At 40.3% G+C, this 13,528-nt stretch overlaps 2 long non-coding RNA genes across 3 annotated transcripts; one reads left to right on the top strand and one right to left on the bottom strand.

The window, feature by feature from the left end:
- Positions 1-660: 660 nt before the first annotated feature.
- Positions 661-7,565, bottom strand: LOC308094748. The gene is made up of 2 exons (XR_013933988.1): positions 7,428-7,565; positions 661-4,927 (listed from the first exon to the last, which is right to left on the bottom strand). It is a non-coding gene; the product is annotated as an uncharacterized lncRNA (long non-coding RNA).
- Positions 7,566-8,826: 1,261 nt separating this feature from the next.
- LOC308094747 lies at positions 8,827-10,660 on the top strand. Of its 2 annotated transcripts, none has more exons than XR_013933986.1 (3): positions 8,827-8,966; positions 9,246-9,335; positions 10,523-10,660. It is a non-coding gene; the product is annotated as an uncharacterized lncRNA (long non-coding RNA). The 2 variants fall into 2 exon arrangements; XR_013933987.1 differs by having other exon boundaries at positions 9,241-9,335.
- Positions 10,661-13,528: the final 2,868 nt, after the last annotated feature.

Here is a 13,528-nt window from a genome sequence, read left to right as displayed (position 1 = left end):
TGTAATTGGTAGTTGGTTGTAGGTCTAACCAATTGCACGTCCAGAGCCATTCTTTTGATCCCGCCCCGTGGGGAAAAAAACGTCCTCATCAAAGCACCAGACTCATCCACGCAGTGATAATAGTCAGGCTACGCGAGGCTAGTGCCCCATGCATTCACAATGAGTATCACTATTTTCATACAGATAAAAAGTTATAAAATCTATTTCGTCTTCACTATCGGCAAATAATTGCAAGCATATTAAACTCCCTACCCTCCTGTTCCCGGAAACCCCCCCTTGCATATAAAGTACATGCTAATATTGGTGGGAAAGGCGTATTAGCCACGTGTTATGTAACTGGATGGGGAAACTGGATGGTGTACAACACATATCACATTTATTGAAATGGACAAGCCCCAAGTTTTACAGTAGTTGAACCATTTCATAATAACCCCAGCCACATAAATCTTACACTGTATATTGAAATGAACCATGCACATCAGTAGATTGTCTTCTGGTCCGTTTTTTTACAGTTTCAGAAAAAAAAGCTCTGCTTAAGTAAGTATTATGTTTCAGTTGAATGTATGGAACTTACAAAAAAAGAGCACTGACATGCTACAGCTACATTTTGTGGCCTTGTCCTAGTGGTCATTTGTAAGGCTTATAGGCAATGGTATGACTTATTTTTATATAGATATAGATAGATATAGATATTTTTATTTTAGGAGGGAATGGGACTGACCTTGGATTATTACATTGGTACAGCCAGCTAACTTGGCAAACTTTATTTTGAAAAAGATATTTATGGATATATCTACTCCCTACCTCCCTATATTTTGTCTATACAACAGTCATAGTTTTCTTCAGGCTAGGCATATTTAATGCAAGATATATATTTTCTAAGGAACCTTATGCTCAAGCAGTGCTTAGAGTTGCCTGGCTAAAAGCATCCCATATAAGTGCTTTCCTTCTCCACTTAGCAACTGAAAACTCAGGAGGACCACATGGAGTTGGTAACGCATTTGGATTTAATAAGTGTAAATCTGAAACTTGTAATGTTATGTCTTTGTGTTGGTTTTCTGTACATTTTCTCTTTAACAGGTTTGACCATCATTAGAGGGCAGAATGTAAGAAGGCCAGGAAATCCAGATTGAATGGTACCTGGTACCGTTAAGTCTGATTATCGTGGTCCGATAATCATTTAATTGGACTTCCTGTTTGTGCAAGTTTGCACCAAACTGGGAAAATGAATTGTAGCTGTACACGATTGGAAGAATAGACTTTTAAAGCGTGAGCTTTATAATATAGGCTAGGTAATTTTTTTGACTTATGTTAAATAATTGTGATAGATTTTTGACATGATCCATTCTTAAGTTCCCAACGTTTCAGTAAGCACTTAGCCAAGTGAAGGAACTAAACATAAATTATAAGCAGGGATTTAGCACAAGACTGTCCCTTGACCTAGTTTTGCAGTGTACACATTAAAAGGATGTAATGATCCTTTCCCAAGTGCAAAGTTGAAAATAGTACATGTAGACATGTGGAATTAACAATTTTCCTCACATTGCAGAGGTAAATTAAAGAAACAATGCTTGTTGAGCAAGGAAATCAAAACACAGAAGAAATGTCATACTTAGTGGTGCAGTCAACTTGACTTAAAGAGACAACAGTGATCACAATTAAGAAGACTATATAGGGATTTGATACTGTGGGCCAATTTTAGATCCTGTGGATCCTGTAAATCTTTGGCATTAGATAGAAGATATTTTGGTGGCCTTCCTGGTATTCTCCCATCTACCTCATCCCTTCAGCAACCAACCAGATGCAAGAAACCTGTGTACCTCATCGTTGAGGAAAGAATGGCTTGTTTTGAGCGTGCATATGTGTTTGTATGTGTGCGTGTATGTGCGTGTTGCGTGTTTTTTCGTACATGAGGGGTACAGTAGAAGGCTGTCAGCCAGCCTGTTGCGAACAGGCTGCCTCATTCCACAGTAGAGGCTCTCCCCGGCAGTTGGGTTACGTTGAGGATGAGTAGTTCTACAGAAGTCAGTGGGACAGTAAAGCCTGGACTTGTTTGCACTTCAGCCACAGGTATGCTTACACAGAACCGCTGAACGAAGTGAGGTAAGTGTCCCATCCATGTTTATGATTTAAAAGATTGCACAACCCCCACCCACCAACTAAAATACTCTCCTTTCTCTCTTTCTCTCTCTCATGTTATTTCTGTGTCACTTCATGATGAAGTGGCATTTATATGCAGGGCTTCTGGCATCACACTATACACAAAAGGAATGGAATCACAGTGCAGAACCTTCTGTCTTTCTCTCTATTCTGTGTTGACTTGTGGCAAAATGATGTATTGTAGCTTGTGCAGTGTGTGTGTGTGTGTGTGGTCACAGTACTTCCGCCTTCGTCAAAGCTCGAGCTGTATGTACGTACGAAAAAGAATGGTTTGTGGATGGCTGTGTCACTGGTTCATTGTCGAGCAGTTACCAATGAAACGGCCATGGCAACGTAGAATTGTACCACCTCTTGTAAATATGTGCACTTTCTGTTCTATCTTTGGTTTGTGAATAAACTAAAGTGTGAAGTGGTTTGACAGTGGGTTTGGTTTTGCTTGGAAGGATGTGAAGTTGTGCTGTGAACAACACAAAACTCATGTTGGTCTGGGTGGGAGTGGGTAGGTCCAATGCAAATCTTGACACTGAATGTCAGATGCACTGGTTTGAAACTCATGGATCGCAAACTGAACCTCCGTTTATCTCCCAGCTTTTTGTGTTTCACTAGGTGGGGTCACGGGTGGACCTTATAATTTACTTGATTATTAAAGGTGAACATGGGAATTTTTCTCCCCTATGGGTTTATTGAGCAAATTGACTTGAGTCTATCAAAGTAGTGTATCACAATTCTTCCTTAAGTATGGGAGAACAGGGAGCTTGTCTGACATTTCTCAAATGAGGGACGTGCACCAACAGAAATATAATTTAATATAAACATTATACACATACGTTTATTAAAGTTACCACGTGTATGAGATCAGAAATCCATATACTTCGCACATATTAATTCTATTTTTAAATGTACATTGTTCACCTTTAACTTGACTCTGCCGCTTTCTCAATTCCTAAACTAAAAGTTATATGCAATATTTTATAGACATACACATTTCTTAGGTTCATGTAAGTGCAGTAATTAAAGCATGTTTTTTTTCCTCTGAAATTGTAGCAGTTTTTTGGTATTCTCTATCTATTGAGCCATAATTCAAACAGTTACTTTTTTAGCTAGGGTTGAGTCTATCCAGTGAGAAAGTTCAGGTACAACTTCACCCATTTTCAACCCATCTTCATGTACTGAAAGTGGTCCTCAATAATGCCCATTATTGATGGCACCATTTCTGGCTTCTCACTTAGTGTCTTGAGAGGAGGCCTGTGAACAGTTTAGAAACCTGCCTACCAGTGACATCAGTAGGCAGGTTTGGTCATTTCAACCTTTTTATTATAATTACTTTTAATTCATAAAAGCAATGTCTTCTGGTTCTATGCTCTTGCATTAATAAAAAAAATATATACAAATAAAAGGTTGACATCTTGTTTGAAATGACCAAACGGGTTTCTGAACTGTCAAAAGCCCTCTGAGACACAGACCAAATAGACAGAAATGGTGCCATCTTATACACATTAGTGAGGACCATTGTATATGAAGATGGTTAATTGAAAATGGGTGAAGTGGTCCTTTAAAGATATCCCTACCTTTCGGTGAGGGCCAATATGGATCTGAGTCAGGTAATATTTGGGACAAATATATATTTAATTACAGTAAATGTAAACATTTTGGTTTAAAAAATACCAACACTGCATTTATAACTTCTCAAACAATCAGAGGCCACATTTGAAACCTAATTGAATCACAACAATAGATGTTTTTTTTGCAGTAGATGTACAAGGGAACCTTTTTTCTTTTCTTAATTTTTTTCCGGTATGCATACTGTAACAGCCATTGCAGACGAAACGGAAAAGAATGAATGAGCCATGCCAACAGTTTCAACCTAAGGTCTTGGATGTTGTGTGGGGGGGGGCATTATTCTTACATGAAGCTTGAGATTAAACACTGTAGAATTAGAAAACTTTTCCAAAACATGGTGGCTTTTCCCCACATATTCATATTTTTTTTTCATGTGAAAACTGGTTTATTTGCATTTACAGCATAGTCATATCAAGGTTGTATGCCAATGCAAGATTGTGGCTGGCAGAGAGCAGTGAAATGCTCCATTAGCTAAAATGAATTGACATTTAGTCATTGATGCTGTAGCACAAACTCATTTTTCCATCGGCCAGATTGATTGATCACTTTATTACTGATAGTCAAGAAAATGTAATCGGCACAAAAGTACAGTAAAGCATTTAGGCTAAAAGTATAACGAAAAGGTTCTGGGGACATTTTTTCCATTGTGGTCCTATGTATTCAATTCATCAACAGAACATGGAATATTAACTCTTAGCTGCCAGGAAAAAAACATTGTCAATGCTGCCCTTGCCGCATAGTGTCGTTCACAACGCTCCAACCGCCGATCGATTTAACCCATTTTGGGCGGGAACCCCTTTACTGTTATGTACAGTATATAGCAACATACATGTTTGGCTATTCTTTTACTAGATATTTGAAGTTTTTCAGAAAACGTAGGTCAGGATTTAGAAGGCGATTTTTTTTTTCTTCCACAAAACAAAGCAGAGAAAAGGGATTTTTTTCCAAATCCTTTAACATAGAAGTGAACGGGCAGTTTTTATTTTGCGATCACGTGATGGGCTACTGCTTTGCTTCCCTGGGAGTCAAATGGTGACTCCCAGGTTAGCGAACAGCGCCATCTAGTGGAAAACCACAGAAAACACAAAAGCATCATAAGTATTTGGCAGAGAATGAGTTAATACATGTCATCAACAAATACAAATGGCTATATAGTAGGGGGTACTAAGTGAAAAATCGTTACGCGGCGGATAAAAGCATGAAATTTGATACAGATGTCCCTTGGGTCATCCTAAAACATCCTAGAAGGGGTGCCCAAAAAAATCTTAAACAGGAAGTGAGTTATGGACAAAATCCAAAATGGCCACCTAAACTGTTGACCGTTGACTCAAAAGACACCAAAATAATCTCCAAAAAGCATAAAATGTGGCACACATGTCCTTTGGGTCATCCTAAGACATCCTAGAAGGGGTGCCCAAAAAAATCTGAAACAGGAAGTGAGTTATTGACCAAATTGAAAATGGCCGCCTAGTGTTGTCGATTGACTCAAAAGACAACTAAAGAATCTCCAAAAAGTATAAAATGTGTCACACATGTACCTTGGGTCATCCTAAGACATCCTAGAAGGGGTGCCCAAAAAAGTCTTCAACAGGAAGTGAGTTATTGACTAAATTGAAAATGGCCGCCTACAGTGTTGGCGATTGACTCAAAAAGCCTATAGAATCTCCAAAAAGTATACAATTTGGCACATATGTCCCTTGGGTCATCCTAACACATCCTAGAAGGGGTGCCAAAAATAATCTGAAACAGGAAGTGAGTTATTGACTAAATTGAAAATGGCCGCCTACAGTGTTGAAAGATGATGCAAGATACCTACAGAATCTCATAAAAGCATGAAATGTGGTACAAATGTCCCTTGGGTGATCTGAACGCATCCTACAAGGGGTGCCCAAAAAGGTTTTACACAGGAAGTGACCGCCTAAAAGCAGTTGACACAAAAGAAAACATAAGGGGACGTCATAAAAGTGTATAATTTGGTACGTACATTGAGTGCTTCTTAATATATCCTAGAAGGGGTTATTTATTTGTTTGCTTGTTTATTAAACTTTTTAGGAAGGGACCATGTTGAAGAAATTCTAAATGGCTGTTTAAACAGTTGACCATGGCAGTCTGCATATTATGCAGACTCAATACAACAGGTTATGCAGTGCATAACTTGCCGTATTTTGTAGTCTACCTTCTGTTTTCATTTCTACATCACTTATTTATTTTACTTTCTGCATAATTTTTTTATTGTACTCTTTGAATCTTCTTTATTTATCTAACTCTCTGCATATTCTCATTTATTTTACTCTGCATCTTATCTTACTCTGCATATTCTTATTTTACTCTCTGCATCTTATTTATTTTGCACTCTATCTTCTCATGTATTTTCTTCTTGATCATTACTGTTTTTTTGTGATTAGTGTTTAGTAACTACATGTATTCATGTGTGCCATTTCGCAATTACCAGCACATTGGCATAATGCTCTGCAAGGTAACCCAGCATCTACACTTTCTCGAACAGAAGGGCTCAGCTTTGCAGCCACACTTGAGTTCTCTACAAACTTAAGCAGCCTCTGGCAAGAGTGTCCATAAAGGTGTCCACGAATCAGCGACTTTAATTTATTTGTCAGGAGATGGTAGAGATTGCATAGCTTTCAGGCTTCTGGACCAAATGCTAGATTGGCTGCTCGATTTGAATATTGTAGCAGTGCAGCCCGTGTGGGAGGAGTGTTTTCCATTGAGAGACTATTCAAACTTTTTTTGGCACCCCTTAGGATGCATTCAGATCACCCAAGGGACATTTGTACCAAATTTCATGCTTTTATGAGATAATTTTTTATGAGTGTCTTTTGCATCATCTGTCAAGACTGTACACAGCCATTTTCAATTTAGCCAATAACTCACTTCCTGTTTCAGATAATTTCAGGCACCCCTTCTAGGATGTCTTAGGATGACCCAAGGGACATGTATGCCATTATGAGATTCTTTAGTTGTCTTTTGAGTCAATCGACAACACTGTAGGCGGTCATTTTCAATTTTGTCAATGACTCACTTCCTGTTTAAGATTTTTTTGGGCACCCCTTCTGGGATGTCTTGGGATGACCCAAGGGACATGTATGCCAAATTGTATGCTTTTATGAGATTCTTTAGTTGTCTTTTGAGTCAATAGATAACACTGTAGGCGGCCATTTTCAATTTTGTCAATAACTCAGTTCCTGCTTAAGATTTCTTTGGGCACCCCTTCTAGGATGTCTTAGGATGACCAAAAAGACATGTGTGCCAAATTGTATGCTTTTATGAGATTCTTTAGTTGTCTTTTGAGTCAATCGACAACACTAGGCGGCCATTTTCAATTTAGTCAATAACTCACTTCCTGTTTCAGATTCCTTTGGGCACCCCTTCTAGGATGTCTTAGGATGACCCAAGGGACATATGTGCCAAATCTTATGCTTTTTGGAGATTCTTTTGGTGTCTTTTGAGTCAACGGTCAACAGTTTAGGTGGCCATTTTGAATTTTGTCCATAAGTCACTTCCTGTTTAAGATTTTTTTGGGCACCCCTTCTAGGATGTTTTAGGATGACCCAAGGGACATCTGTATCAAATTTCATGCTTTTATCCGCCGCGTAACGATTTGGCCATTTTTTGTGCTTAGTACCCCCTACTAATATTTACAGAGGAGAAAAGGGAAAAGTGGCGGCATTGTATGACCCCTCATTTCAATGGGAATTAGTATCTAACTCCACTTGTAGTCTCCTGATAGATGCTTTTTGAGGCCAGAGCGACTGGTGCATCCCAGTAAGTGCTTGTCAAACAAGGCTTATACTGTATAAAAGGATCTTAATAACAGATGGCTATTGGTAGAGCAGGTCCATCAAAAAAATAAGTGGCATTTGGCTGGTGTCAATTGCCTATTATTTTAGGGGTCGGGGTTGCTGGGGTTAATGTGCGATCCACAAAGGATTATATTTCCCACACTATCACACTTTGCAGGAGGAAGACTTTGTATGTATGTATGCGCAGCATATCTGGGGGAAAAAGGAAACCTTTCCTATGCTCACCACTACTTGACAAATGGTTATTGGAAATAGCATGCGTCTTTTTCGCTCTACTGTTAGGACGTTTGCTCATTATATTGCCAGCATGACTCTCTGGGGTAATATTGTCATGCCAGTGACCAGCCAGCCATTTTGTAAATTGTACTGCTCAGTTCATTTGGACTGGCAATTCCCTTTTTGTGGCTTGTACATAGAAATTGTATTGAGGCTATAAGTGCTGCACTGCTTCCTGGAGTGGTCAGCAGCTCTGGGGAATAACATTCTTTGTGGTAAAGCAACTACAACATATTCAAGCGATGCCATAAATACAGCCCTAGGGGCTTTCGAGTTGTCCGTCTGCACTGTGATCCATTCTGTCTAGTTCTAGTCTATTGGCCAAACTGCTTCAATTCATGTCAGAGTGTGATGCCAGAACTACCTTCAAGGCCACCAATGGCCTCGTCTGGGAGGGCAATGCCCAAGGTCTGCACGACCGACTTTGTGAATGATGTAGACTCTTGTACATGGTTACAACAACGTCTAGTGATCTCCTAAGATGCAACTCCCAGCTCAGTAGGGGTTTGCAGTAACATCCCTGGTGTGTCTAGTACCCAAGTCAAGCTTACCTGGCTTTGTAACAGAATTTCCTTTTCCCTGAAGTCTGCAAAGGTTTTATAATGCTGCAGTCGTCTATCTCGTTGCCCCTCTGCAGTTTCAGAAAAGCAAATGCACTTCTCAGAGTGCCAAGTGGCTTGTCAAAGGAAACGTTTGTATTTGAGCGTTGTTACATTGCTCGGATAAACAAATGTATATATCCCTTACATTCGGGCATACATCAACATTTGACTCCATATATGTACATGCATACATCTTTAGCATACCTACAACATAATCTCAGCCTGACAAAGGATTTAAATTCGATGCATTGATACTGATACATTTTATTTAAAACAATCTGCATAATCACAGGCCACTGTATACACACACAAAACACAGTTAAGCTTTCACAAAACCACCAAATACCACACTCAAAACAGCACTAGTATAACATTACCGGTAACTCTTGAACTAGTTCATTTCCAGGTTCTCATTATCTCTCTTTTACCACAGGGGTCTCGCATGATAGAGGGAGGCTGACCTGAGAAACGGTTTTCCAGTTGCACTGTGGTAAGCTTCATAATTATAAAAAAAAATATTATGCCCTATTCAGTGTGTAAACAATCCAGACATGTCATTTTATTCTTCAACCATAAGTTGCCCTAGCATTCTTTTTTTTATAATGAAGCATTGTCATTTGTGTCGAGCAAGCACTTTTCAATTGCCATTTTGCAACGGAATTCTTTGTACAGAATTTTCCCTTCCATGTAAATCTCCATTTGTCCTGGAAGTAACTTTAAAAAAAATACACCACACAAATGACAAATTGTTTTTATTTTTCCAGAACAGATAAACTGAAGAGAGGTCTGAAACAAACCTGAACTACCAAGGGTTCTTGGGAGCAGGACTGTGTAGAGACTACAGGATGCTGGACTGAAGGTTTGGAGATAGAACTTCATTATGAAAGTTCTAGATTATAAGTCGTGAAATTGCATGCCACATTTGATTTAATAAAACAAAAGCTTGAGCTTATGCTCAGTGGAATAGTGACAGTTATGATGATGGGAATTAAAGTACATGGGGTGAAGGTTCAAATTATCTTTGAATGGAATCCAGTGACGTCTTCCTCAAGGAAGGGCTCAGATTTGGTTACATTCATACTTTAACCTCATAAACCCTGTCCGTATTCTGGGCATGTCACAATAGGGAACATTTGGTGAAAATGGCTGATCTTCAAGCTCACAATGTGTCGTTGAGAGCTTATAGATGGGCAAGTTTTTGGCAAGGACATTTCGTTTAGAGGAGGGGGCCATGTGTAGACCCCGGGGGGCCCTGGTCAATGAAGTCAACTCCTCACAAAACGTTCGGAAACGTAACTTCGGTCGATTATTTCTCTCCTTCAAGAATACCAATCGGTATTGTATTTCATATCATTTATATAGTTGATTAGTCACCTGTGTTGTGCTGCAAGCAACAACACTGCCCCCATGGAAAGATGCCACGCTTGTCCCTTCGGGATAAGGGACAATAGTGCAAGTGGAAGCTGGTGTTCCGTTACGCAGAGTGGCAGCATTATTTGGTTTCAGCCCTGGTACCATTTCCAAACTTGGGACCAAGTTCCGTGAGACTGGTGAAGTCAAAGACCGTTAAGTGGCCGGCCCAGGAAGGCAACACCCCCAGGTCCTCACCCTTGCTTCACTGAGGAGCCATAGGCTTTCTTCCAGAGATCTACACAGGCACAACGGTACCACAAAGTTGCAGGACCCATGCTCAGGTGGCAGTCGCACACCTGCCAGCAGTTGTGTGCCGGCAGGTCGCTCAAAATGAGAGCGATTACCAACAGTAGCATATTGGGGCATTTTGGCAAATTTACCACACTACCCATAAGGTAGTGAGCTGTGTTGCTCATTCCACGATTGCACAAGTTATACCTTGTTTTAAAGGTGTGACTAATCAACGATAAAAAATATATAAAACGCTATAAAATACAATACCAATAATTGGTATTGTAGTAATTGGAGAGAAATAATCAACCATAAGTTGAGTTTCTGAACTTTTTGTGAGAAGTTTATATATATATAGGGTTTCAAGTTGTTAAATTACTGTATGTTTCTTGTCTTTGACAGAGCGGACGGGTGAGAATGCAGTCAAGTGGCAAATGCAGTACCAGGAGGTGTCCAGCAGAGGACAAATGGACATGGTCTCAGAGGATGCACTGTTCTTTATTTTAACTCGAAGTTTCAAAATAAATGGTTTAAATTTGACCATTGTTTGTGTTTTATTGTAAGTTGTTGACTATTCAATACAGAGTGGTGTTCTCATGAGAAATGCACCCCATGAATCAAATATGAGTTGCTATGCATATTTACACTTATTCCAAATATTTATCATTCATAATCAAAAATTTGAACAAACATTGCAAAATAAGATGGGTAAAGATTTCTGTTTCATAAATCAGGCCTTTTCTGCTTCCTTCGAATTATATCCATACATTTAAATCAATACACTTTGGTAGAGGTCTAGGCTGTGTAACCTTGCCATGATGACTCCAAATATTGTCGAGACTTGTTTCACCGTGCAATGGAAGTCAATGGGGAGGATCATTTGGATCATCACATTTTAATCAACAGAACATACCATTTTATCAGTGGGTTTATTGCAAAGAAAATATTAGCACATCCATCTTTGTTCATATGCAGGGGTGTTTGACAGTGACAAAGCAATCATGTACAATCATTCAAATTGACATGTACATTTTAATCAAACTGATGCTGCTGAGCAAGAGCAGAGTGTGGGATTTTTGTTCGTGATTGCTTTTTTTGTGACTTGAAATATTTCCACATAAATTGTAATAAATACCCAATCTTACCCCCTTTGCATGGAAACTACTGGTCTAGTTTGATCCCCAGGACTGAGGTATAGCTTTAAAATGAGACCATGTTGATTGGCATGTATTTCAGTATTTCAAGTCGCCAAATAAACCCGCCGTTCAATTGAATTGTGTACTGATCAGTTGATTAACTACCACTGGCCACGGCTGACCTGCTCAATGGCTTCGGTCGGAAGATCCCTGAGGGCAGTCAGTTACAATTAAGGTTAAAGGTGCAATGTTTCCCCTGCTGGATCACACTTGCATCCTGAGCGTTGGCTGTCAAGCCTGGAGGAGGTCCAGACCAGCCAGTGGAAGACGATATGGAGGGACTAGAAGGCACAGGGCTTCCAAACTGTAGTGGGAGAGCGAAGAGGCGGATGCAACACATTGTGAGCTTGTAGATTGATATTTTAGGTGAGCGACACAGTTGTTCGACTGAGCATAAATTAGGAAGAGGACTGGAATGGGAATGTGGGGTCCGTACTCCGTTTAGTTTTCACCTTTTTCTGCACCCTGTCTGGAACCACCACTACTGCCACTCATAGTTTGAATATTTCCTCATAAAAATACTTTTTTTATGGCTCTTTGGGGATTATGTCTGCATTCAAGGTTATTTTCACTTGATATTTTTGGGAAATATCTGGAAAGTATGGATTTTTAGAAAAAAAAAAATATTTTCAATACAGAAGTGCATTCATATTAAAAAGAAAATGTACTTTGTAATTTGTTATTTTGAATACTCAAATACATATTTGACAGAGCAACTTTCACTTGTAGTTGAGTCATATTTGACCAGAAGTATCTATCTATACTTTGACTCAAGTACTGGGGTTGAGTGGGCTACTTTGTCCACCGCTGTCTATGATTTGAACTTCAAATGACACAGAAATTATTGTTTGCCATGCAGGAATAAGGTCACAACCTGACATCTGTAACTTTTGTAAGAACACTGCCAGAACAGCGGGCAACTGCTCTCCGAACATTCTGTGCGCCTGGATTAATAACCATTGTTTCCCCCAGCCCCACGGCAATGGATCGCTAAAAGCACATTCAGTATCATCACACGTCCTTAAGGTTCAAACAACATTCACTTCCACCTGACCATTTACCACCTGTTCCCCTGCTCGGTAAGCTGACCTGCGGAAGAGGGAAAGGGAGAGGGGGGAGGAGAAGTGTGTGTGTGTGTGTGTGTGTGTGTGTGGTGGTGGGGGGGGGTTAAAAAGTAGGTGGTGTCCAATTGACCAGCCGTAGCCATGCATCATTAATGGACATGCATCATTCATGGCGTCCGCTACCACGCGAGGCACCCCCCACAGCTAGGCACTATACATGTGTGCACTGAGAGGGACAGTTTGGTGAAGCAGCAGTCCACTTGCTGTCTCTGGAGGAGACACATGTAGATCAGGCCGAAGGGAAAGAAGAGCCTAGAGGAGAACTTGGATATTCTTATTCCACAAGTGATTATGCTATCACTTAGTTAGTACACATGCATGGCAAGATAAAGGGAACTTTTTAGTAGCTCAACTGTTTTTAAGGTATATTCCCAGGCAGATCTGACGTGTGCTGAGACCCATGAGCAACACTGGCGGAACTATTCCTCCGCCAGCCATCCTGGGCTTGGGCTTGGATACGGGAGGCCCCTGCCACCAGAGAGCTGTGCAGAGAAGCAGGGCCCTGGTCCGGACCTACCTTCTCTCCAGCTCTGTGCCTCCATTGCCTCTGACAGGTGGAACGAGGCTCACCAAGGACCCACTGCGGCTGCCGACTATAACCACCGCCAAGGGCCCACGCAGGCCGACCACCGCAGCTCCACTGAGGTAAAGTGATATTACCCTGGATCTGATATAGCTGTCTGAATCTAGAGCAGGGGTGTTTGATTGGCACTGATAGATCACTTCAGGCTTGGTAAGGAAAGAGTAGACCTCTGATCTAGAGATATGACTGAGGTTGCAGCCAGTGGCCACAGGAAAGCTACTGCACATCTCACAGTTCAAGTAGAATATGGCAAAACATGAATTTGAATAAGAATGAATATGATTGGTTTAAACCTGATTGCATTTGCAGTGCTGGGGTTTGACAGATAGGACAACACACTTTCAGCCCATTTTCAAAGGCTAGTATGCTTGTGTAACTGTTGACGGTTACACAAGCAGACACTTGAGATGCAAGTTCAAGTGCAAGCAAGTCAGGTTAAAATGGCTAAGATATGTTCGTAGAGCATACAGTATCATAGAATGAGAGTGCTATTCATACTTAGGAA

This window comes from Gymnoscopelus braueri, assembly GCF_963280865.1.
Source record: "Gymnoscopelus braueri genome assembly, chromosome: 11".
In the NCBI taxonomy this organism is placed as follows: Eukaryota; Metazoa; Chordata; class Actinopteri; order Myctophiformes; family Myctophidae; genus Gymnoscopelus; species Gymnoscopelus braueri.
Note: the sequence above shows the minus strand (reverse complement) of the source record. Positions and strands in the feature narration are given on the sequence as shown.